The sequence below is a fragment of the Chinchilla lanigera genome, unplaced genomic scaffold (genome assembly GCF_000276665.1).
Source record: "Chinchilla lanigera isolate Chin_1 unplaced genomic scaffold, ChiLan1.0 scaffold00047, whole genome shotgun sequence".
Classification (NCBI taxonomy): Eukaryota; Metazoa; Chordata; class Mammalia; order Rodentia; family Chinchillidae; genus Chinchilla; species Chinchilla lanigera.
This window is the reverse complement of record NW_004955448.1, coordinates 1,457,988-1,483,567: the sequence shown is the minus strand read 5'-3', so window position 1 is coordinate 1,483,567 and position 25,580 is coordinate 1,457,988. Positions and strand designations below refer to the sequence as shown.

The window sequence follows — 25,580 nt, the reverse complement described above, 5'->3', positions numbered from 1 at the left end:
AAAGTTGGCACAACTATATTACAAAATATGACAGAGAAGAATCCATTGTTTGGTATTATTATTAAAATGAAGGTTGAGAGGAAGATCGTGATATTTATATTAAGAGGGTTGTCTTCACACTTCCGATGGCAGTTGATTTTTCTCAGGGACGTGGCACTCTAAGCCCACTCCAAGGGAAAGCAGGATTTGCATAGCTAAGTTGGCATGGTCAATACATGTTCAGACTTACTATTAAGCCAAGAAGAAAGAAGTTTTAAAATATGAAGGCATGGTTTTTCTACTTCTCAAATAGGCCAGGGGTTTTAAAGATAATTCTCAGGATTGGTAGGATATCATGAAATAGGGATTTTCATAAGCTGCTCCAAAGACCAGGACTTGGGACAACCTCTGTAGATGGTGATTTGGGCTGTATGTGCTTTATACCCTGTGATTTCATTATTAGGCATTTTCCTACAGAGAGAATTATAAGGACATCATGTCAAGGATATTCTTCAAAACGCTTGCAACATCAAAGAATTAAAAAAATGAATGCCAACAATACATAAAGGTTGCTGATATAAATTTTGCCACATTTGTAGGATGAACAATTATGTGGCTAATTAAAAATTCTGAAAATATATAACGATAAGAAAATATGTAAGTGTGATGTTTGTTTTAAATTGCAGGATATAAACCTGTATGTTTAAAATCATCTTTTTTAAGTTCAAAAATACTTGTTGCATGTATTTGTAATGTTACATACATATAGAGTAAATATTTAAAAACTAGAAACAATGTATGAAAGTGTTAGTACTGGTAGTTTTGGGGCAGTGGTATTTTAATGGTTTTTATTTACTTCTTTTATACCTGTTTCTTCCAGCATTAGATGAGCAGTAGGGCATTGTTTTTAAAAGATGAACCAGTGCCACAAGAGCCGATGTCTATTTACAGTCCCTTCTTGTTGCTCCAGACAACTCTGTTTTGCTGGTTGCTACTGAGTGTTATTTTTTTTCCTAACCTTTGCTCTCTTTCCCCACCATTGGCTTCCAGATGTCTGAGTTAACCAAGTGTGGGACACTCTAGCTTAAACAGAAGATTCAGAAACTTCACCAAGGCTGCCAATCTGAGAGTCAGCACTGACATAGACGTCAACCCAAAACCTCTTGGCATCATGAAAAAATAGCTCTATGGGGAACTTAAGGCTTTTGTAAACAAAACTAGGGATGAGCTTGAAATGGGGTGAGAATTTGTGTGGGTATTGGCCCTTCTTTACTCTGTAGCTGGTTTGCTTTGTGCCTTCCCTCTGGGAAGGGAGATGAACAATAATTCTACAGCAACTTAACCGTTTGAAGACATCTGATTGAAAATGAGAAGTTTTCAACAGTAAGTAATTATTTGGCATATGGTATTTAAATTGGCTGGAAAAAATCTACTTGGGTAGATATAAACATATTTTCTATTGATTTTACCTTGAAAGTAAAAAAATAAAGAACTTATATAAAAGTTCTGTTAGTTGCAATATCTTTTAGAAATTTGAAAACACTGGAGTCTATATTCCATTCCTCTTCTTTTTCTTAAACTTGGATCAATTTTCTCCTGGGTGAAGTTTAAAATAATAAAAACTGGGAAACCATTTGCTCAATGCCTCCCGTTGCATAGCAATCTAAACAAACAGGCCCCTTTCCTCTGTTAAGAACTTCCAATAAAACAAATCACAAAGGTTGTGTTTAAAAAAGATGATTTTCAAGAGTACTCTTTTAAAACTTCCTTTTAAAAAAATAGAAAGGCAAAAGATTATAGGAAAAAAAAAAACCCTAACCCTCCCCAAAACAAAAAACCCAAAACAAGCTCAGTTTAACTATTTAGTGACTTGCTATTTATGCCATTGCAGGGACGAGAAAACTTTTTCATTTGTGGTGAGGCCAGAGGAGCTGAGCTGGACACAGGAGTACTGAGCTAACTAATGCAGGGAAACAAAGAGATAATAGCAACCATCAAGAGTTGAGTATTTTCTGTTTCAGTCTCTGTGCTTTGTGAGCCGTCTCCTCTCCTTGCAAGCGTTTTGTGTGGATTATGTCTCACGTGAACCCCAGCCATTCTCTGCCTTTCCCCACCTTTTCCCTGCACAGGGAGGATGGTCTTTGTGGACTGTGGCAAAGGGCTCCCTTGCCCTCCCAAGGGCACTGGCAGGAGAGAGAAGGGGGCAGGGAGATAGGGTATTTATTTCCCTGGCTCCGTCCCTCCTGGTCATGAGCAGGCTGGCTGTGTCCCTTCACCCAGAGGCACAGCTCCTGCCAGGCTGCCCTCTCCCCACGTGGCCACCCTCCCTGAGCTCCAGGAATTGTGCCTTCCTCCTTTCTCTCCAGGCCTAGTGGAAGGAAGAAAACTTCCTGTTTCCAGTACCTTCGTGGCAAAGTAAGCTCTTACAGTAGCGTAGTCGCAGACAATTTATACACGAACCCAGTCAGATATCATTTTGCCATATATCCTGAATGTTTTCGAAATAATACTTATATCTTAAATTATCTTTCCAAAATTATGGGCTTTGGTAACCAAGGAATTTTGGCTTTGACTGTAAGTTCTCTCAATATTGAAAGCATGGACAAACTATTATTCTAGCACAGCCTCTTTATGGTAAAAAAGGAAAGGATAACAGTAATGTCTACCTTAAATGTATTGCGAGAATTTAGTTTACACAAATCTCTGATTATAAAATATGGTGGATGAATATCTTATTCCTCTTTTATTCCCTTTGCGTCTTTCCAGTTAAGGGTCAAACAGCTCACACTTATTGAATGCTTATGTATCAAGTATTCTTCTAAGCATTTTACATATACTAATCTATCAACAGCAGTCATATGTACCATTATTCTCCCTATTTTATGGTTGAAGAAATGAGGTAAAAAGAGGTTAAGAAACTTGGCCAAGGTTGTCAGGGCATAAGATAGGAGCTCCAATTCACATCTAGATTGTAGACTTTTAAAGACAGGAACCCGTTATCACATATCACACTTAATTCTGTTTTTCTGAAGGGCCTAACATGATGTCATCCATATAGTAGGTGTTCAATAAATGTTGGTTTCATTCCAAGAGCAGAGGCAATTAAGCTAGGGTTGCAATAGGCAGGGGGCCAGGAAACCCGCGCAGTCCAAGCAGCAGCTGCTTTCACAGAGACGCAGCGCGCGTGCAGCTAGGAGCTCATCTGCTGGGGCCCTGGTAAGTGAGGACGAGCACGAGCTGCTGGAAGACAGACAGCGCAGAGCCGCCGCGGGGGCGAGGCAGGAAGGAGGAGAACTTGCCCTGGGAGGCCAGCAGCAGTGGAAAGAGCCACGAGCAGAGCCTGGACTCGTTCCTCAGCGATCCCCTCGGCCCTGAGGCAGTCCACCTCCCTCCACCCTGCGGTCAGACCACTGAAGTGCCTTTCAGAGTGCGCAGCTTCCGCTTGATGAGCCGCTCCTGCTACCTTTCTCACCTGAGCCAGCAACCTCAGCGCTTTCTGGGATCTCTGTTAAAAACACCCAGAGCCCAGGAATCCTTCTCCACCAACACAACTGTCACTCACACCAAGCTTGGGACATATGGCTGAGCATCTGGGAGGAGGCAGATCAGCCAGGAGTGCTGGCAAGCGGCGCAGGCTTTCATTATAATGGATGTGTCACCCTAAATCAGCGCGTAAGCATTCCCTCCCCTCCTCTTTGCATAGGGAAACATAAAGGCAGAGAATTCTGTTTGCCTCTGCCAGAGCTTGTGCCGGAGACACTAACTAACTGGAGACATTTCCTCAAATATCTTTTTAATATCTTGGCCAGATCAGGCATACCAATGGCATTACAGAGCGCATGAATAACTGCCCCAGCTGTTTTTTTTTTTTTTTTTTTTTTTTTTTTTAATAAAACTGAATGTGATCTACTTTAAATGATTGTCTTCTGCCTCCCTCCTCTTCTTCAGGGCTTTCTGAGAGTAGAGCTGTGGGCAGCCCTGAAGTCAGTACTTGGCTCTGGGACACTGGTTGTTCTGAGATAAGGGGTGCGAGGGGGAGGTTACTCTTGTCATCTTTTCCTAGTCCCCTGGCCTCACAAATCTGGTGAGCTACGTGATTCACATGACCAGTGTGTGGTTTGCTGCAGTTCTTAAAAAATGAGTTTACTAAAATGTTACTAAAGAATCAAAGGTTTCACCTTCTAAAAGTCACACTGATTTCTCTATCTGCGATCAGGCCAAGTGATTTACTTGTAATTTTATTAGAGTTTTTATACCAGGGAAATCTTTTATCTCTGATTATCACTGTAACGGAAACTGATAGATCCTCTACCAAGAATTCAGCCCTCTGCACGTAACTTTTATCCCCTGAAGAAAATGGAATACGTAAAACTGTCACCAACACCATACTGAATGTCCGCAGCCCCCAGAGTCCCCAGTTACAACAGGAATTCCTTGTACAAGTAGGGAGGGGATTTTTTGGGGGGTCAAATTGGGGTCCTAGTGGGAGGGAAAACCTAATCTAAGTGGCCATAAATCTGAGTTTATAATGATATTAGTTGACTGCACCTTATGTGGGTTGTAAATATGACGCTACAATAAACAGTCAAGTTTCTTTGAGGATGTATTTGAGGGCTTTTTTATTAGCTTTGAGAAATTACAGTATCTCTATCAGGAAAGTCTCATCTGCTGTCACAGTTTATTGCTTTTATTTCTGTAGTGTATACAAAATCTCTTAAGATTTTTTCTTCTAATATCTTGCCTTGGAGACACGAATGCAAGTTCATATTTTCTCCAGGACAGTGGCATCACAGACCAAATGAAGGCAAGAGGGAAGTTGGAGCCTCATCTGGGTCTCTGGAGGGGCCCCCTCCCTGCCCTCCCCAGCCCCGACTTCTCCAAACAAGTTTCGAAGGAACTAAACTACCTCGCTCTCTTCCCACCTCTTTTTCTTTTTTCTTCTTCTTCTTTTTTTTTTTTAACCACAAGCGAAGTCCTGTCTCCCTGATTCTCTGAAAGTTATCCATTCCTGAATTTTACCCTTAACCACAGAGGAGGGGAGGGAATAGCTGAGGTCAGGAAATATGGAAAGAATGTTAACAATTTACCACTAAAATATACATTAAGAATATTTTCAGCAGGGGTAATCTCCACGTTGAGCTTCTAAATCGAGAATTCTGTCATCATGTGACCATCTCCACATTTAAGTGTGAGCCCCTTTCGGCCTGAATCCATCCCATCCTCACTGAGCTCCCTGTGACAGTAAGACTGAGTAAAAGTAGACAGGACAAGACTCCATAGTCAGCACTTGACACACTGATTACCAACAGTGCGGGGCCGAGGTTGAAATTCCTGTGTTTTATGTGAGCTTGTATGTATGTATTATAAGATTTTAACAGGTATGAAAAGAGAAGTGAACATATACACACAAGTAATGTCTTCAATAACTGTTCACAGACTCTCAAAGTCATAAGTATTTTGACATTTACAAGAACAAAAGGAGCAAGCAAGGGATTACCATTTCAGGTGCTTTTCAAAAGACTGTCACAGAATGTGGCTTGGATGTCAGTTGAGCGTCCCCGCAAGGGCTCACGTGTTAGAGGCACAGCCCTCAGAGTGGCAGTGTTAAGGTAGAGGGCACTGGAGGAAATCATGTTAAGCGAAGTAAGCCAGACACAGAAAGACAAGTACTACATGTTATCTCTCATACGTGGAGACTGAAAATCAGTTGACCTGAAAATAGAACAGTGGTGATTGGGGCCTGGGCAGGGTACTGCGGTGGGAGCTGTGAGGATTAGAACAGTGGTATGTGTTTGTGAATACCACACTGAATTCCGTTACTATTACAACTAATATGTGTAAAAATAAATAAATGTATAATGTTTAAAAAGGAAGTAGTGGGACCTTTAAGAGCTAAGATCTAGTAGAAGGTCATTAGGTCACTGGAGGCACTTCCCTTCCAAGGAATTAAGGTGCTTCTCCTGGGGCCCTGGCTACTTCTCCTGAGCAGGTAGTTATAAAAGAGCAAGGCTGGTTTCTCTCTGCTTTCTGCCTCGCCATGTGACCTCCCGTCTCTTGCACCACACTACTGCTGTAATGCAATGAAGCCTTCACTAGAGGCCAAACTAGTGGGCAATGTAAGTGTGGACATTCAGGTTCTGTCCCGTGAGCTCGATAAATCTCTTCTTTACAAATTACTTATTCTCAGGTATTTTGCTATAGCAAGGGAAATATACTAATACAATTAGAAAGGACTAACAATATTTTTCATTAATTCTTTCATTTTACAATTAACAAAAATTACTATGCCAGTGTATGTGTATAGTACCTCACTTAGTCCTTACAATAATGCCAGAATGGGTTATCTCCATTTTGGAGACAGTAAACAGGCCTAGGGAGACTTGCTCAAGATGAAGATGTACGATTCAAATGTAGGCATTCAGCTTCCTAATTCAAACATCAACTGAGAGACTGTACAGGGACTTGAACTTGTATCTCCTGGCAACCGTCCTTTGCTCTTTGCCCTGCTCTTGGGGCAAGTGAGTGGCTGCTAGCTGGATGGCTTTATATACTCTTTTGTGACATATCTCAAGTGGGCTCAGAGTGGCTGTCATGATACAAGATGGATATGTGTTTCCCCGAGGGTGCAGGCAAATGCTTCCCCAGACGTGCACGCCGGGCTGCATCTGTTACTAATGGGATTTCCAGATTTCTGCCCGAGTTTCCATTTGGCATCCTTGCTTATTCGTGAGTCTAATGTGTGTAGTTGTGCTCCTCAGCTGTTCCAGTTTGGCAGATAAGTGACAGTGGATGTGGTTATGTTGGATTTGAGGGCAGGCTTGCTGTGGGTTTAGTTTTTTGAGTCCATCTCTGCAGGCACTGAAGCTACCTAAGACTGTGGTATGTAACGTGAGAATGGAGACCTTGGACGTGTCCAACACTCTTCTTTAGTTACTAAGAATTTGACTGTTACTTCTTTGTAAGTGAATATTCCTTAGAAATAGTTCCCCTTCTTTCTTAAGTGACATATATATTGAAAGCCATTGTCTTGTTCAATTTTTCTGTATAGATTCTTTAGTTTGGGGCATTAAACTTTGAAAATAAATAATTACTAAATACAAAAATATTAGTTTGGAGTAAAGCTCTTTTTTAAAAAATTAACCACTTCGAAGATATCAATATGTAATACAACAACCATTGTCAATTCCCTACCACTTTGTTTGTAACTCAGTATTGTATGTACTGTTCTTTTGATATGTTGTATAATATTGTCTGTCTGTTAATGTTTTCCTCCTTTTATTTTTAAAATAATTTAAAAAAAATTAACCGGTATAGTAGATATTTGTTATTTCTTAGCCAATCAAAATGCAGTTAGTAAGTCCAAGTACTTATTCTCCAGGAGTTGCTTTGGGGACATTTTATTGCCTTTAAAAAATATTTTTGGTCCTTAGGATCAAACCCAACACCTCATGTCTATTTTCCACTCTGGAAGTAAAGGGGAAAGTCCTTATCTCCAGGATTATTGTGTGTCTCTAAGGAATTAATTTGGAAATACCACCTAAAGTGCAGTAACTGCTGGTATTAGCTCTTCTGCTTGTCCTTATTGTCTTCAGATTGCATGTGTACTTTTTCATTCTTCTTGTTCTTAGCATTATCATGCTATGGACAGCCACAGTCAGGACATTTTACCCGAACATGACCACTCAGGCTTTTTTGACTGGCCTGTTGAATATTGTATGGGCGTCACTAGGACAAAGGATATGAGATGTTTTTTAAACAAAGACACTTAGAGAAGAGCGTGTTAAACTACATAAAATATTTACAAATAATTGAAAGCAAGCGCAGATGTAGCACCACTGTCAAGATTAGTAGTCCTCCAAAGTCTTCGGCAGGACCCTTACCAATAAAAACCCTCTCAGGAGCAGTTTCACAGCAAGTGACCTGTGGGGTCATACAGAACTCTGTGCCCAGAAGTTTGCCTTGTTTCCCTGAAGACCCTGCAATTGCCTTCTTCAAACTCTTTATAATTTTGAAGAAGTGCACCTGCATTTTCATTTTGCTCTGATGCGCACAAAATATGTAGCCAGTCCTGCCTTCATTCTCAAAATAACCATTGTCCTGATCATTTTCTTGCTTTTCTTTTTAATTTTACCACCTTTGTGTGCATTTAGAGCCCTTTCACCCCAACGGCATGCTCCGAGACACTGTTTCTGCTATAACACCTGTCCATCTTATGATGCCTGCTTCATGCATCCCAGGTGCTCTGATTCTTTTTTTTTTTTTCTTTTCAGTAGTCTCTCAATATATTCTCCTTTGCGTGGGTTTGCCAATGTTAATTTTTGTTGCTTGTAACCAAAGAAAGATAACTGGTACAAATGTTTAATGAACAGACACTTGACAGAGAAAAAGACAGGGTATACTAGTTTTATTTGTTTTGATTCTTTTCTACATATACCCCCAAATCTGATGCAGTTCCATAGATGTTAGATTTATTTAAAAATCAATAAACATCTGACCTAGCAAACTCTTATTTTCCAGCAGATAAAGTTTGAACTTAAAGTTATGGAAGTAGTTAAAATTTACCTTCAAGACAAGAAGACACGAAGCCCAAAGTGCCTGCCAAGGACATCTTTTCTCTCAGAAAAGTTGCCACTACTTTCTTGGAGAACTTCTTCCCATGACATGCTGCGGTGGGGGTGGGGGGTGGAGCACATGTATCTCCATCTTCTTCATCTCAGTGACTAGTGATAGGGACAAGTAAGTAAACCAAAGAGAACTGGTAACAATCCTCCTGAGGTTTTGTAAGTGATCTATCAGGGAAGACCTCCAGTTTTAGGGATGAGGGCTTAGTGTTGCCAAAGTCTAGGGAAAATCTTCCTATAGCAATCAAGACAGAAACTCTAAAGACACACACAAAAGGCAGTAAGCAGAGACCGTGAGGCAGCAGAAACAACATGGTATCTAGAGATTTTGTAGTTGACGGTGGCACAAAAGCAGTAGCAAGAAAATGTTGACTGCCAGCCTGCTCTTGAGCCTCTAGGATTTCTGTAATGGCTTAAGGAACATGTCAGTGCTTCATGAAGCTTGGCTTTACCACTGTCAAGATAATTTTCTCTGCTTCATTACTTCCTTTGCATCCTAAAATAAACTTCCAACACCTGTCTCAGCCTCTACTGTCAGAACTGAGGCCTATAATGAAACTCAAGGTACTTACAAACCCTGAACTTGCTAAATGAACATGAGATTCTGAAATGAAAGTTTCTGCAGACTCACTGTGCTTACCCAGCCACCGTTCTTACCAACGGTGGAGCTCCTTTGTGTTCAGTCCCTGCAACTCAAGGTAAGTGAAAAACAGCTTAAAGCACATGACCTGATAAAGATGACCCAGCAATGGGTACCTAACAAGAAATGTCTATCACATGCAAGTATTGATCTGGAGATTTGTGAATCATTTTCATCTCCATCTCTATTGAACATATTTAAGGCCATCAGAATGGTTCTTCTGAATTGAGATATTCTTCTTTGTTTGAAATCTTTTTCCTCTGAACTCCATATTCCACAGAATAGCTAAATTAGCTATGTAGTGTCTACTACATAGACACTACATAATAAAATTAGCTATGTAGTGTCTACCTCTTGCTCTCAGAATTTGGCCCTACATTCTTTGTATATGTTTGAGATCTTTTATAGTGTGGCTCTTGGTTACCTTTAGAGCCTCTGTGGCATCCCTTACCATCTCTGCTCCAAAGTTAAATTACTTTTTTTGCCTTCTTATGTTTTACATGAGTTTTCTTCTGTCTCAAATACCTTTCCTTACCCATCCCCCTTACTTTTTCCTATTCTTCTTTAAGGTTTTTATCTTAAATGTCTCTTCCTCCAGGAATTTCCCCTGAATCCCAAAGACCAGAGTTCACAATTATGTACTTTGCAGAGTTCTCTTTTCTTAAATTTAAATTACCCTTTTGAGTACAGTGGTAAGGGGTGAAAAATAGCTGGGCAAATGGTTTTTGAAAAAGATTAATAGGTCTTGGAAAAATAGAAGTTGGTTTGAAACTGGGGAAGAATCAGAACTATGGGTGATAGTCTCGTAACCAGGACTTCTGGAAAGACTGGAAACGCTAGAGATACTTCCCTCCCGCGAAAAGAAACAAAAACAAAAACAAAAAACCAGAGAGTAAATTACTGTTAGTCAGCTAGAGTTTCTGAGGGACAGCACAGGTGGAATAGAGAAACTGTGGAACATGAAAGTTTAAGGTGGCCTTGTAGAGGATAGCAAAAAGCACCTTCCACCCTGGTGACTCAGTTAAGATCAGGTTGAAAATGTGACAGTCTTTTCATAAGTGCAGAAAGGTAATCAGGAGGCCTTTTGCAGCCTCCTTTAATTTCACAGACACCTGAGAAGGACTTGCTGTGGGAAAAGGGTTCGCTGTTTCAAGCCCCAAGCCCATTCTGGAGAGCTGCTGAAGAAGGCACACTACTGCATTATGCCAGACAGGGAGCACAACCAGTTCTGTGTCCTCCCCTACCCAGCCTGCCCACATAAAGCCCACAGTCTGAAGGGTTTCCCATCTCCACCGCTGTGTGAGCACACCTAGGCCTGCCTAAGAGGTGCTATGCCCATGTGGCCTGTGGAAGTGACCAGGGTCCTGTCTCCTCTATTGCACTTATGTACGCAGCTGGGGCCCAGTGAGGTGAGCTCTGTTTGTAAGAACCCAAATTGAGCACAAGTAGCTATGCCTATACTATCAGACAAGATAGACTTTATATTAGAAACTATGAAAAGAGACAAAGAAGGTCATTGTATAATGATAAAGATATAAATTTAACAACAGGAAATGATTGTAAATGTATATGCACTCAATATCCAGGTACCCAATTATTTAAAGTAAATATTACTAAACCTAATGAGATAGACTTTGATACAATAATATTTGAGAACATCAATACTTTCACCAAATGGACAGATCATCTAGACTGATAAGTCAACAAAGTGACATTGGAGTTAAATTATACAGTAGAACAAATGCATATAATGAACATTTACAGGATGTTCCATCCAGTATCTACAGAATACATATTATTTCATCAGCACTTGGAGCATTCTCTAGGATGGGCCTTATGTTAGTCCACAAAAAGGTCTCAATAAATTATAAAAAGTTAAAGATCAGGGTGTACATCTTCTCTGAGCACAATGGCATAGACTGGAAATACACAAGAAGAACTTTAGAAATTGTACAAATAAATGAAAGTAAATAACATGCTCTTGAGTGATCAATGGGTCACTGGAGAAATTAAAAGGGAAATTGAAAATTTTCTTGAAACAAAATGAAAATGTAAACACAGTGTGCCCAAAACTATTGGATATAGAAAAAGTAGTACTAAGGTGAAAGTTTATAGCAATAAGCACTTTCACCTTAGAAAGTAGCAAGAAAATAAAAAGAAAGACTTTAAATTTACAACCTATTGATGCATCTCAAGGAACTAGAAAAGCAGAGTCAGTCACACCCAAAATAAGTGGAAGGAAAGACATAACAAGGATCAGAGCAGAAATAATAATAGGGATTACACACACACACACACACACACACACACACACATAAGCACACACACACTTGATAAACAAAGTGAAGAGTTAGTCTTTAAAACAGATAAACAAAGTTAACAAAACTCTAGCTAAATTATTCAAGAAAAAGACCCAAATAAATAGAGTCAAACAAGAAAAACGAGGTATTAAAACAGGTATCACAGAAATACAAAGGACCATTAGGATTATTATGAACAATTGCACCAATGGAAAACCTCGACACACAAGTAAATTCTGGACACATACAACCTACTAAAATTGAATTATGAAGACACAGAAAACCTTAATGGACCAACAAAGAAAATCCCAGAATTGAATGGTTCCATGGCTGAATTCTACCAAACATTTAAAGAACTAACAATGTTTATCACCAAACTATTAAAAAAAATGTAGGTGAGAGGATTCTTCCAAACTCATTCTCTGAGGCTATCATTATCCTAATACCAAAACCAACAAGGACACAAAAGGAACAACAAAACCAATATCCCTGATGAATATTAATGCAAAGACTGTCAACAAAATACTAGTAAATACAACAGCATGCCAAGAGATTGTACACTGTGATCAGGTGAGATGTATTCTAGGAATGCAAGGATATTTTATATGTAAACCAATAAATGTGATACATCACATGCACAGAATGAAGGACAGGGCTAGGGATATAGCTCAGTGGCACAAGAGCCTGCCTGCCAGCGTGAAGTCCCAAGTTTGATTCCTGGTACCCTCCCCCTAAAAGAAGAAAAAAAAAGAATGAAGGACAAAACCCATGTAGAAAGGATGCCCACTTTCACCACTTTTATTTAGCAAGTTATTGGAAGTCTTAGCAAGAGCAGTTAGGTAAGAGAAAGCATGTACAAATAGAGAAGGAGGATGTAAAATTATCCCTGTTCACTGGTGACATGATTTTATATATAGAAAAAACTAGAAACTCCAGCAAAAGAATAAATTTAAAAATTTCAAAACTTTTAGAACAAATAAATGAGTTCAGTAAAGTCCAGTAAAATTCTAGGGTACAATCAACACACAAAAAATCAAAAATTGCATTTTCATACATGCTTAACAAATTTGCTGAGTAAAAAAATCAGGAAAGCGATTTCATTCACAACATACACACATACAGAGATACTGGAATTAATTTGATCAGGAATGTTAATGATCTCTATGACAAAATTTATAAAATATTGATTAAAAATTAAAGAAGATAAAAAAAGATTTTAGGTTCATGGACTAGACAAATTAATATTGTTAAACTGCCTATCCTACTACAAGCGACTGTAGATTCAATTCAATATCCATCAAAATACCAATGACATTCTTCACAGAAATGGAAAAAATTCTAAAATTTATATGGAGCCACAAATGATACCAAGCAAAACCGTCTTGAGGAAAAATCCAAAGCTGTAGGCATTGTCCGCCTGACCTCAAAATGTGCTATAAAGCTATAGTAAAAAAAAATTGTCTTCCCATAAATGTGCTACATGGATTGAAGCAACAGAATAGGGAAAAGATCCAGAAATAAACTGATGCACCTACAGCCAACTGATCTTTGACAAAAACACCAAAAATATACATTGGAGAAAGTACAGTTTCTTCAATAAATGGTACTGTGTACTCTGAATATCTATGTGCAAAAGAATGAAACTAGACACCTGTTTCTTCCTACATACAAAAATCAACCCAAAATGAATCCAAGGCTAAATATAAGACTGAAACTATAAAACTACTCAAGGGCTGAGGATATAGCTCTGTGCACAAGTGCCTGCCGGGCAAGCGCAAGGTCCTGAGTTTGATTCCCAGTACCAAAAACAAAACAAAACAAAAACTACTTGAAGAAAATGGAGGAACGATCTCAAAGACATTGGTATAGGCAATATTTAAAATAAGATCCTGAAAGTGTAGGCAGCAAGGCAAAAATAAACAATGAGGGTAATCTTTAAGAAGCTTCTATATAGTAAAGAAAGAAATCAAGAAGAGATAATTTGAAATATGGGAGAAAATATTTACAAATTAATACAATCAGGAATTAATATCCAGGAATAAAAGGAATTCATCCAAATTATACACATTTTAAAATGGGCAAATGATCTAAAAAGAAAGACAGTCACATAGTAAATCTCAAAAGAAGATATGCAAATAGTCAATGAATAGATGGGAAAAATGTTCAGAATCATTAATCATTGGGAAAGTACATATCAAAAAAACCCCATGGGATATCAGCTCACTCCAGTTAGAATTATAATGAAAAAGGAAAAAAAATGTTGGCAAGAATGTAAAGGAGAAATTTTATATCCTGTTTACACACAGCCATATGGAAAACAGCATTAAGTTTCACAGAAACTGAATCTATCTAATTGAGCATTCTCACTGTTAAATATGAATTCAAGAGAAATGAAATTAGTATATCCAAGAGATATCTGCACTTCCATGCTTAATTACAATAGCCAAGATGTGGAATCAGTTGAGATGTCCAGTGATGCCTGAAAAATAAAGAAAATGTGGCATAAGTACACCATGGAATATTATTCAGCTACAAAAGAAAATGAAATCCTGCATTTGTGGCAAAATAAAGCCAGGCACAGAAAGACAAATGTTCTCACTCATATAAGGAAGTTTAAAAGTTGATCTCTGCTGTAGTCAAGGAAAACAATTTAATATAGGACACATGATTTATAGGATTGTTTTATTGTAGTCACCCAAAGAGTCAAGTATAGTGGAGTGCAGGAAATCTGTCCACACACTGAAGATCCAAAAAATCCAGCTGAGGGCCTGGATCCCACAGAAATGTCCTGCATGAGTCCAGCTCAAGACCTAGAGCTCAAAACATGTCTCGGGCAAGCCTGTTTCACCGACCTGCACTGGGAAGGCCCAGAAGTCAGCAGTGGAAGCTAGAAAGTCTGTGCTCATGGGATGAAGGATCTGTGCCAGCAGGCTGAGGGATCTGCACTGGAGGCAGGAAGCTACACTCAAAGCAAGGACCAGAGCTCCCCCAAAAGTACCACAGCCATCCTCAGCAACAGTGAGGTCCCAAGCTCCTCTAGTGATGAGAACAGCCGAGTTCATATCAGGAAAGCCAGCATGACAAGCTCTCCCAGGAGAACCAACAGCCCCCAATAGCTCTCTAACAGCACCTCCAATTCTCCTTTTTATGTTGTTGGCAACAGTCCTCAGGGGGACCTCCCACACTGAGCACCACACTGATTCAGTTCAGCTGGGTGTTCCAAGGTGCCCACCAATTGTCACTCCACCGCAATCTCCTAGAAGCCCACAGTGGAACAGTGGTAACTACAGGCCAGGAAGTGCAGGAGGAGGAAAGTACAGGGGACACGGATACCAAAATAAGTTAGATAAGATAAATTCTAGTCTTCTACAGCATAGTAGGCTAACTATAGTTTGTAACAATTTATTGTATATTTATAAATAACTGGGGCCAGGGATTTAGCTCAGCAGCACAGTGCCTGCCTGGCAAGTGCAAGGTCATGAGTTTGATTTCCGGTACCGGAAATAAATAAATAAATAAATAAAAAAGAACTAAAATGTAGGAATCTGAAGTTCAACAAAGAAATAATAATTAAGGAAATGAAATGCTAATTACCTGGATTTGATCATTGCATATTGTTAAAATATATCCAGCTATCACAACCAAACCCCACAAATAGGTACAATTATTACATGGGAATTAAAAGTTTTAAAAACCTTATGACAAGAGCTAGGTATGGTGGCACACGCCTGTAATCCCAGCACTCAGGAAGCTGAGGCAGGAAGATCACTATGAGTTTGAAGTCAGTCAGGAAGATCACTATGAGTTTGAAGTCAGTCAGGAAGATCACTATGAGTTTGAAGTCAGTCACTACACAGTGAGTTGGAGATCAGGCTGAACTACATAGCAAGACTCTATCTCAAAAAAGAGAAAACAAACAAAAATCTTACAACCAGAGAAAAATTACCCTTCAACTTATCTGTCTTTAACTTCGTTGTAAATTCCTTTACGATGATTGAGCATGGCTGTTGCATAAATGAGTGTGTGGGACTATAGGAAACTATGGGACGTATCTACTTCACTTGAAATGTCTAGGGTTGTGATGTTGGTAAAAGAGATAGGAGAACTGAGCTGGTGTCTGCGTCAAAATGAGGGATCAGGGGCCTCAGGCACTGCTCTAACAAGACCAGTAGGAACCATGAACTGCTTAGTAAACTACCTTCCTAGCTGCTGTCTTTCCCTGAAAATAAGACCTATTCAGAAAATAGTCCACTAGTTCAAAACAAGGGATCAAAAATGCCAGCCTCAATCAGCCTGTCTTTACCTTCCTTGCAGTCACTATTCTCTTGCTTGGTGGCTACCCTGTAAGGCAGGTAAAGCAACAGTAATCTGACTGGGGCTGGCATTTTTTTACCTGTTTTTTTTTTTTTTTTCATTCCAGGAATTGAACTCAAGACCTCACTCTTGCCAGGCAGGTGTTTGTGCCGCTGAGCTATATCCCCAGCCCCATGGCTTTTGTTTCTTTTTTTGTGTATTTCTTTCCCTTTTTTTGCTACCAGGAGTTGAACTCAGGACCTTGTGCTCACAGGCAGGCACTCTGCTGCTGAGCTATCTCCCTGGCTTAGAGAGATGATCCCTAGTTTTCAAGGCTGATTGTTTTCTGGCTAGGTCTTATTTTGGGGGAAGCACAGTCATGTGGTTGTTGTTAATTCCCCAGCCCATCCAACGTCATTTCTTGTATATCCTAAGTTGAAGCAAATAACAGCACTTCCTAATGGTCAATGTTTAACGTATAAAACAACCTGCCTATTTCATAATTTCTCAAAATAAAACCAAAAAATAGTTCAACGAGAATGCCGGGTACATTGTCATTAGGGGCTTTGCTCAGGAGATCATTGACTGAGATTGTTTGCACTAGCAGAAGGACAAAGTGCAAATGGGTAAGTGGATTCCTTAAATTCTACTAAAACAAAAGAAAGATAAGAAAACCTCCATCTTGGCCAGGGTGGAAAAGTTGACAGACGAGTGACCGTTTATATACTATGAATGCATAAAAGAATATTTTTTTTCTTTTTGAAAGATTTTCTTTAGAAAACCCAGATATAAATAAGGAACAGGGTCATGAGGGTCCAGTAAGTCACTTGGCAACTTAAAACCCCAGGTTCTTCACCTCCAAAGCAAGAACAATGATGCCAATGGAGACCTCCCTGACTGCCAGGCGGCCTCACAGAGGAGTGTTTGAGAAATAGCTTTGTAAAAGCCAAAGCCCTCTGTAAGTGCAAAATAGCATGAACTTCATTTTAAATGGTCTGTAAAGGAAACAAACCAGGGAAACTGAATCAGTAAGCCATGAATCTGCAAAAAGTGTTTCTGCACAGAACTCATTGAGGTCAAACTTCATGATGCTAAGAAGTAGGAAGGAAGCACAGGAATCCCATTTTCTTTGATCTGACTAATTATTTTTAGTAAATTCCCCCTATCAACTGTGCTGTGACTTTTTGGCATCCCAGACTGTTTTGTACAATGTCGTGTATTTCGTGCTTCTTGCTCAGCCATTGAAGTCAATAAGTTGGCAGAATGGTTTCAGGAACTGAAGTTCCCCTTCCTGCTCAGCCCAGAGTGAGAAGATGCAAGGAATGTACAGGAATACATTTCTATGTCGGGCTCAAGTAAGAGTAATGGTGGGCACCAGTTGGGGATGGACTCAGGACAGTTATGGGGCACACACACAGCTATGTTCCCTTACTGTAGCAGACATCAGCAATCAATCACATCGCCTTTTCTCTCCCTGAGCCTAGAGATGGCCTCAGAATCCTTCCCAACACAGTGGTAACTGGATCAGATCAGGGGAAACCCATTTGTCATGCCACATCTGGGCTCTGTTCTTAGGCCATGACTCTTCATAATCACACTGTTAAACAGATATTAAGTGATATCCTCATGCCCTACCCATGCCATTAAAGCAGCAACTTACAGGTTTATAACTTACCCTTTTGTTTTCAGAACACGAATTGGTTGCACTTAATTGAAACAAAGAAAACAGGGTAGCAGTCAAACCACAATGCCCAGACATAATTCCAAAAAACATTTATTTCTCTTCTAGCCACACAGGATATTGATCCTGCTAATGCCATTAACTGTTAGCTTCAAACAACTGTGAAGAAGAGGAAACCTGACACTTGAGCTAGATGGTGTTTATACAGATGCTGCTTCTTCCTTAACGTATTTGGTTAAGAGAGGCTCAAGGAGCCGAAGGCTGAATCTCAGGAATGTGTAAATAAAGAGACATTGACACAGACCTTTAGGAACATTTGCAAATCTCATCCTAACCCTGGTTAGATCAGAGATTCTTAATCATTATTGGGCATCAATCCCTTTGCCAGTCTGGTGAAGTTTATGAACCCCTCTCAAATCTTTAAATAAGAGTGAAAAACATATTGTGTTATAAAGGACTCTGGGTATATTGAAATAGTTATTATTATTATTATTATTATTATTACTACTACTACTATTATGATTATTTAGTACTGGGGACTGCACCATTCTTTGCACTGAGCTACAGGCCCAGTCCTTCCTTTCCTTTTTCTCTAAAGTTTTTCTTTTCAATATAGCTCAGTAAGTCACTAAGTTGCCCAAGATGGGCTCAAATTGTCATCTTCGTGCTTCATCCTCCCAGAGTGCTAGCATGACAGGCATGTACCGCTACTCGGCCCTTGTGGTATGCATTTTTTATATGTTTCTGTTCAGTAAGCATTAAGAAATAAGTTCTAACTGCAGGTAAAATTATTTCCATAATTTTGCAGTAATGATGGGGGTAAATATTTTGAGATCTATGGGACTACTGTAATGTCATATGAGGTTATCTTTGATTTCCATCAGTGACTAAGTTTCAGGTATTAATAATACTACTGGGATTTCTTATCACACTTAAAATAGAAATGCTAAATTTTAGAGAGCAAAATTTCAAGGTAGTGCAAATAATGATCGATCCTTTCCCCTATTCAACTAGTTCATGAACCTTCTGAATTATGTCCAGTTGCAAACCTTGGACTTGGTCTAATTTGGACACAAGGACCTCAGAATGTCAGGGGAAACATTCTTGCCACTAATTCTTCATTCTAGAGAAGAAAATGTTGCCATTGGCATTGATATAGGGGAAAAATTCTATTCCCAACCTGCTAGACATCAGATATGCCAAGTCTGTGTTCCCTAAAATCGAAGAAAAAGTCTAACAAACAAATAGAAGTTAAGAATAGGAAAAATGTATTGAGAGAGACAACACCTGAGAGAAAGGAGGGGACTCAAAAGTGAGTTGCCACAGACCCCACTTCTCAGAGGAAGTTTTATAGAGCAAAATCATGAGGTGGGTACAACGTGGGTCAAAACCATGATCAACCAATAAGATTACACATATAGCCACTTAGGTAATATTGATCCAATGGAGAGGTAGTTCATGTACCAAATGTACATGGAAAAATCAGAATATTTTAGGAAGGGATAGGACAGGAGACCCTGGTCACCCACCTGGTGACTGATGTCTATGTAGACTTTATTGGACCAGGTGATACCAATTATAGTATAATTTTGTTATTGTTTATCCCTTGGGGAGCCAAGTAGGCATGGTCATTCCATCTTTATCTTGAGGTCAAACTTTCAACAGATGTGGCTCTAGCCACAATTGTACTGTGTTTCATCTTCTGCACTGACTCCTTTGAGGCCCTAGCCCTATCTGACTACCTATAATATTTCTACCTAACTTAGTTGTCTATAATATTCCCCCCTCTGAAGAGGTACCCCTAACTGAGGTGAGGGAACAAGGAGCAAGACAGTTTTGGCTACTTCCAGCTGATGGGGGTTGTAGTTGTAATTGGCAGTGAGAGATACTTTACACAGGGTCTATTTAAAGGCCCTCAGTAGATGCCAAGTGTTCTCGTCTTAGAAAAGCATATAGCTTTAACTCTGGAGGAGATAAGCCCAAAGAAACAGTTAAGTATGCATGGACCAAATAATAAGATCAACAAGACTATTACAAGCTGTTATGGTTTGTGTCTGGATGTCCCCCCAAAGCCTCATGCAGTCATGGAGCATGCTCTAGAGTTTGTGATTGACTCATGGTCCAATGCTGGGATGATGAGTGTGAGTGGCACACCTGCCCTGAGGCAGGCAGTCTGCATACAATATAAGGGAGAGAAAGAGCCTTGCTCTTTGCTACTCCTCTCTTTTTGTTCTTGCTGCTTTTGCTGTCTTGCACCTCCATGAAATATTGCCCTCTTGCTGTGTGCCACTCTGCCTTGGAACCAGCTGATTATGAAGTGTAACCTCCACAGTGAGCTAAATAAACCTTTCCTTCCTTAATTTTGGGTGTCAAGTATTTTGTATCATCAATGAGAGAAACGTAACCAAGACACAAATACAACCAACAAATGTTTCCCCCAGGAAGAGCCAATAATAGCCTCCCACAAAAAGGGTAAGGAGAAGGTCCAGGGAATTTCAGAATCTGACGTGGTATTAACCTGTCACTTAGTATATTGAACAGCCATCGAGATACTAGCAGAAGGATCAGGACTATACACACAACATTCAGCTTTTACAATTGCACAAGTACCCCTTCCAGGTGGTCTTAGGATATCCATTGCCATCCAATTTTGGAGTACAGCCTCCCTCATTTAATTTACTTCTTTTTACAGAGAGAGATGAGTTGATATGTCATTTAAGGCCTGTTGAGTGTAGTTAGCCATAGAAGCCAAATGATCAGTGAAACACCCAGCTAGACCATCAATGTCATAGATGAAGTAAGTTTGCAGGTTTGTTGATATTCTTGACATTCCTGCCTTGTAACCACACAAATCCCAACATGGATCTCCTTATCCACCCAGGAGGTAACCAGGCCACATATTTGTTTCACAGGACCAATGAGTCCTACTGGGGGCTTCCCATCTAATTCCAGCATAATTAAACTAGTTTGCTGCAAACTAGTCTTCAACCTGTAAAATTATGGTGTGGATACATAGCTTGGGGAGTATCTCTCCTAAGTACTTATAGAGTTAGGCTAATAAGAACCAGAGTGATTTCTTTGTTCCTAACATAGGAGGGCCTTTCTACTAAGGTGTCCTGTAGTGGGGATTAACTACATATAATCATCCTATATATGAAAGTAGCCATCTTGATATCTATGATTGTTGGCTCTCATGATAGGATGTTACTCTTATTTAATAGGGGTTCTTCTGTAAAGAAGTTTCAGTGCCATTCTTAGAAAAAAATCTGGTTATGTCCAGGAACATTAAGGATGGAATTTATAGGCCACTCAGTTAGTTTATAGCAGTGGGCTAAACTATGAACCACTGAGCTTTTGTGTCTCATCAGTGTAGTCTTGTAGTTTATTCCATTCATCTTCTTGAAATGTGAGCCCAACAAGGGAGTCCTCATGTACTTGACAAGGGGAGCAGGCCACATATCCAGCAAGATATTTGTATATTTCTGTGCCCATACTAGAAAGGAACTGCACTCTCCTTTAAGTGGTATGCAAGTAATTAGTGAAAAGGCTGAGAGTAACATTACTTATCTTAAGATTACTTTTGGGACGTCTTCAGGAACCCTGGTGAACCACTGCCAAGCCTTCCCAACCAGCGTGCAAGGCAGGCGGAGCCCCAGGCACCCTCTGGGGCCTTAGTGGCCACTTCCTGCACCCCCAGATCACTGCAGGTGCTGGGCTGAAACCGAATATATTCAGGAACCCCAGTGAGCTCCTGCCATGCCTCCCAGACCAGTGTGTGAGGCAGATGGAGCCCAAGACACTGTCTGGGGCCTTGGTTCCACTCCCTGCACCCCTAGTGAGTCTGTGGGTGCTGGGCTGAAACTTGGTCATCTTTAGGAACCTTGGTGAGCCACTGCCACACCTCCCTGACCAGTGTGCAAGGCAGGTGGAGCCCCAGGCACCTTCTAGGGCCTTGGTGGCCAGTCCCTGTAACCCCAGATGCCCATGGGAGCTGGACAGAACCCCAGACATCTTCAGGAGCCCTGGTGAGCCACCCCCATGCCTCCTCCACTAGTGTGTGAGGTAGGTGGAGCCCAGACACCTTCTGGGGCCTTATTGTCACTCCCAGCATAACCTGCACCCCTGTGGGAGCTCAGCTGAAACCTGGACAGAGTCAGCAGCCTTGAGGACTCCACCCTCACCCCTCTCCTTCTGGCATGGGAACCAGGATGGGTCCTGGGCAACATCTGAAGCCTCAGTGACCATGACCTACATCGCTCCACTCTTGTGGAAGCCAGGCTGAGTCCAGACAGCTGCATGAAATCCGGTGAGCCTCCCCCACCCCTCCCACACTGGCCTGGGAGCCAACTGAATGCAAAGAGTTTTGGAAGCATCTGGAACCCCACCTTGCCACCACTCATCAGCATAGGAGACACAGTAAGCACTGGGGAACTTTAGACCCTTGCCTGCCAATCCAGCACCATCATGGGAGTGAGGCTGAGCTCCAGGGAACCTCTGGATCTCCAAAAATGACAAAATGAAGGAGAAAAATGCAACCTCAGGCCTCTACACCACCCAAAACAAGTCCAGGAGACATCAACAAAGAAGAGCCTGGAAGTCATACATCTGAAGTCTCTGAAATGATAGCAAGAAGTAAAGAAACAACTCCATCAGGCCATAGAAGACATCAGATCAGAAATAATCTCTCAGGTAAACAAAAAGAAATGACAACAGTAATGAACGAATTGTTCAGCATATCCAAAAAAGACATTGACGAGAAAATAGAGGAGCATAGACAACTCAGAAAAATCTTGAGGGAACGATATAGAAAAGAGCTACAATGCATGAAACAGATTCAAACAGATATCTATGAAATTAAAAATTCCATCGAAAGCTGGAAACACCACCTGAATGAAGCTGAAGATAGACTTTCAGACATTAAAGACAGCATTGCCACTGATAAATGTGAAAAGAAGGATCTCTTAAAAACAACAAAGAACCAGAAAATAACAATTCAACAACTGCAAGATGAAGCAAAGAAAAACAATGTAAGATTAATAGGTATTAATGAAATAGCAGGTGTCAACAAAAACAACATAAAGACTATTTACAGAAATAATAGCAGAAAATTCCTCAGGCATGGAAAGAAAACTGGACATATAGAAGAATAAAGCACATAGAACTCCATTTAACCATAACCAAAATAAATCTACACCCAGACATATAATGATCAAGATCCCAGAAACTCAACAAAAGATCAGAATATTAAAAGCTATTAGAGAAAATAAACACATCACCTATAAAGGAAAACCCATCAGAATTATGGCAGATTTCTCAACACAAACCATCAAGTCAAGAAGAGCTTGGAGTGAAGTACTTCAGGTACTCAAAGAAAACCACTTCCAACCCAGATTGATGTACCCTGCAAAAGTATCCTTCAAAATTAATGGAGAAATAAAATGTTTCCATGATAAAGAACAACTGAAGAAATTCATGAGCACCAAACCAATCCTACAAAGAGTATGAAAAGATATCCTAGAAGGAGATAAAAAGGACCACAACTTCAAGAACAACAACAAAAAGGAACCACCAAGCAGAGCAAGCAGTTAAACAGAGGGAAAAAGGAGGATCCGACAGCAGGAAAATAACATGACAAAGATAAGCCAATACATTTCAGGAATAACCATCAATGTAAATGGTCTCAATTCATGAAGCAAAAGATGCAGACTGGCAGAGTGGATCAAGAAACAAAATCCAAGGGTATGCTGTATATAAGAAACACATTTAACTCTGAAGGAAATTCATAGACTGAAAATTAAAGAATAGAAAACAATAGTCCATGTGATAGGAACCCAGAAAAAGGCAGGTGTAGCTATTCTGTTTGCAGACAATGTGAACTTCAAACCAAGAACAATCAAAAGAGATAAAGAAGGTCACTACATACTTGTGAGGGGAAAACTTCAGGAGGAAGAGATAACAATCATAAACATCTATGCACCAAATACAGGAGCACTCAACTATATAAGACAAATTTCAACAGACATGAAAAATGAAATAAGCAGCACCACAATCATAGCAGGGGACTTTAACACACCATTGTCACAAAGAGATAGATTAACTAGACAAAAAATCAGCAAAGAAAGAACAGAACTTAACCAAACTTGTGAACATATGGACTTAGTAGACCTTTACAGAGTGTTCCATCCAACAGCATCAGAATACACGTTCTTCTCAGCTGCACATGGGACATTCTCTAAAATAGATCACATACTAGCACATAGAACATGTTTAAGTAAATGCAAAGGAATTGAAATTACCCCATGTATACTATCAGACCATAGTGCAATGAAATTGGAAATTAATGACAAAAAGAATCACAAAAACTCCATAAACAGTTGGAAATTAAATAACATCCTCCTGAACAACCAATGTGTCACAAATGAAATCAAAGTAGAAATTAAACAGTATTTACAATCAAACAAAAATGTTGATACAACTTACAGCAACCTGTGGGACGCAATGAAAGCAGTCCTCAGAGGGAAATTTACAGCTGTGAATTCTCACCTCTGGAAAACAGAATGAGCACAAATAGATGGCCTTTACCTCAAGGTGATCAAAGCCATCTATGACAAACCAACAGCTAACATATTAAATGCACGAAAACTGAAAGCTTTCACTTTAAAATCAGGAACAAGACAAGGATGTCCACTGTCACCACTCCTATTCAATACAGTTCTAGAAACATTAGCCAGAACAATTAGACAAAAGAGAGAAATAAAAGGAATAAGGATGGGAAAGAAAGAAGTGAAATTATCACAATTCAGAGATGATATGATACTCTACATAGAAGACCCCAAAAACTCCACCAAAAGGTTTATGGATTTAATAACCAAATTCAATAGCATAGCTGGATACAAAGTTAACACTCAAAAATCAGTAGCATTCCTATACACAAGCAACAAACAGAGAGAGATTAGGGAAACCGCACCTTTTACAATAGCATGTAAAAAGATGAAATACTTAGGAATTAATCTAACAAAAGAAGTAAAAGATTTATACAGTGAAAATTATAGCGCTCTGAAAAAAGAGATCAAAGAGGATTTCAGAAAATAGAAGATATCCCTTTGTCATGGATAGGAAGAACTAACATGTGAAAATAGCCATACTGCCAAAATTGTTGTACAGACTCAATGCAATTCCAATTAAAATACCATTAGTATATTTCACAGATTTAGAGAAAACATTGCTAAAATTCATCTGGAACTAGAAGAGGCCTAGAATAGCAAAAACAATCCTGGGAAACAAAGGAAAGGCAGGTGGCATCATAATTCCTGACTTAAAATTATATTATAAAGCTACTGTGATAAAATCAACATGGTACTGGAACAAAAACAGACACAAAGATCAGTGGAACAGATTAGAAGATGCAGACACAGCTACAAACACACTCAGCCACCTTATCTTTGACAAATGAGCCAAACATGTTCACTGGAAGAAAGATAGCCTCTTTAATAAATGGTGCTGGAAAAACTGGCTTTTTTTATGCTGAAGACTGAAATTAGACCCATGCCTTTCACCATGCACTAAAGTAAAAATGAATTAAAGATCTAAATAGTAAAACAGAAACATTTAATTTATTGGAAGAGAAAGTAGGTAAAAATCTTGATGACATAGGGGTAGGCAGAGAGGTCATGAACAAAAACCAAACTGCACAGGAAATACTTCAAAGAATCAACAACTGGGATCTCATCTTACTGAAAAGTTTTTGCACATCAAAAGAAATCACCAACAGAGTAAAAAGAAAAACCCACAAATTGGGAAAAAATTTAGCCAACTGCCCCTCAGACAAAGGACTTCTGTCTAGGACATATAAAGAATTTTAAAAAGTCAGGCCCCCTAAATTCAAAGACCCAATCCAAAAATGGGCATCTGAGATGAATACACACTTCTCAGATGAAGAAATACTAATGCCGAATAAATACATGAAAAAATGTTCAACATTATTAGTCATTCAAGGAATGCAAATTAAAACAACACTGAGATTCCATCTCACTCCAGAAAGAATGGCTATCATCAAGAAATCAACC

General features: G+C 39.6%; 1 long non-coding RNA gene across 2 annotated transcripts in view; it reads left to right on the top strand.

Annotated features, from left to right (window-relative positions):
* Positions 1 to 1,279: 1,279 nt before the first annotated feature.
* LOC106149545 overlaps positions 1,280 to 25,580 on the top strand; it is a 46,191-nt gene continuing 21,890 nt past the window's right edge. Inside the window, exon 1 of one of the 2 annotated variants that reach the window (XR_001235802.1) lies at positions 1,280 to 1,362. This is a non-coding gene — a long non-coding RNA (uncharacterized LOC106149545). The remainder of the gene's footprint in view (positions 1,363 to 25,580) is intronic. The other variant, XR_001235801.1, reaches the window with a different exon arrangement.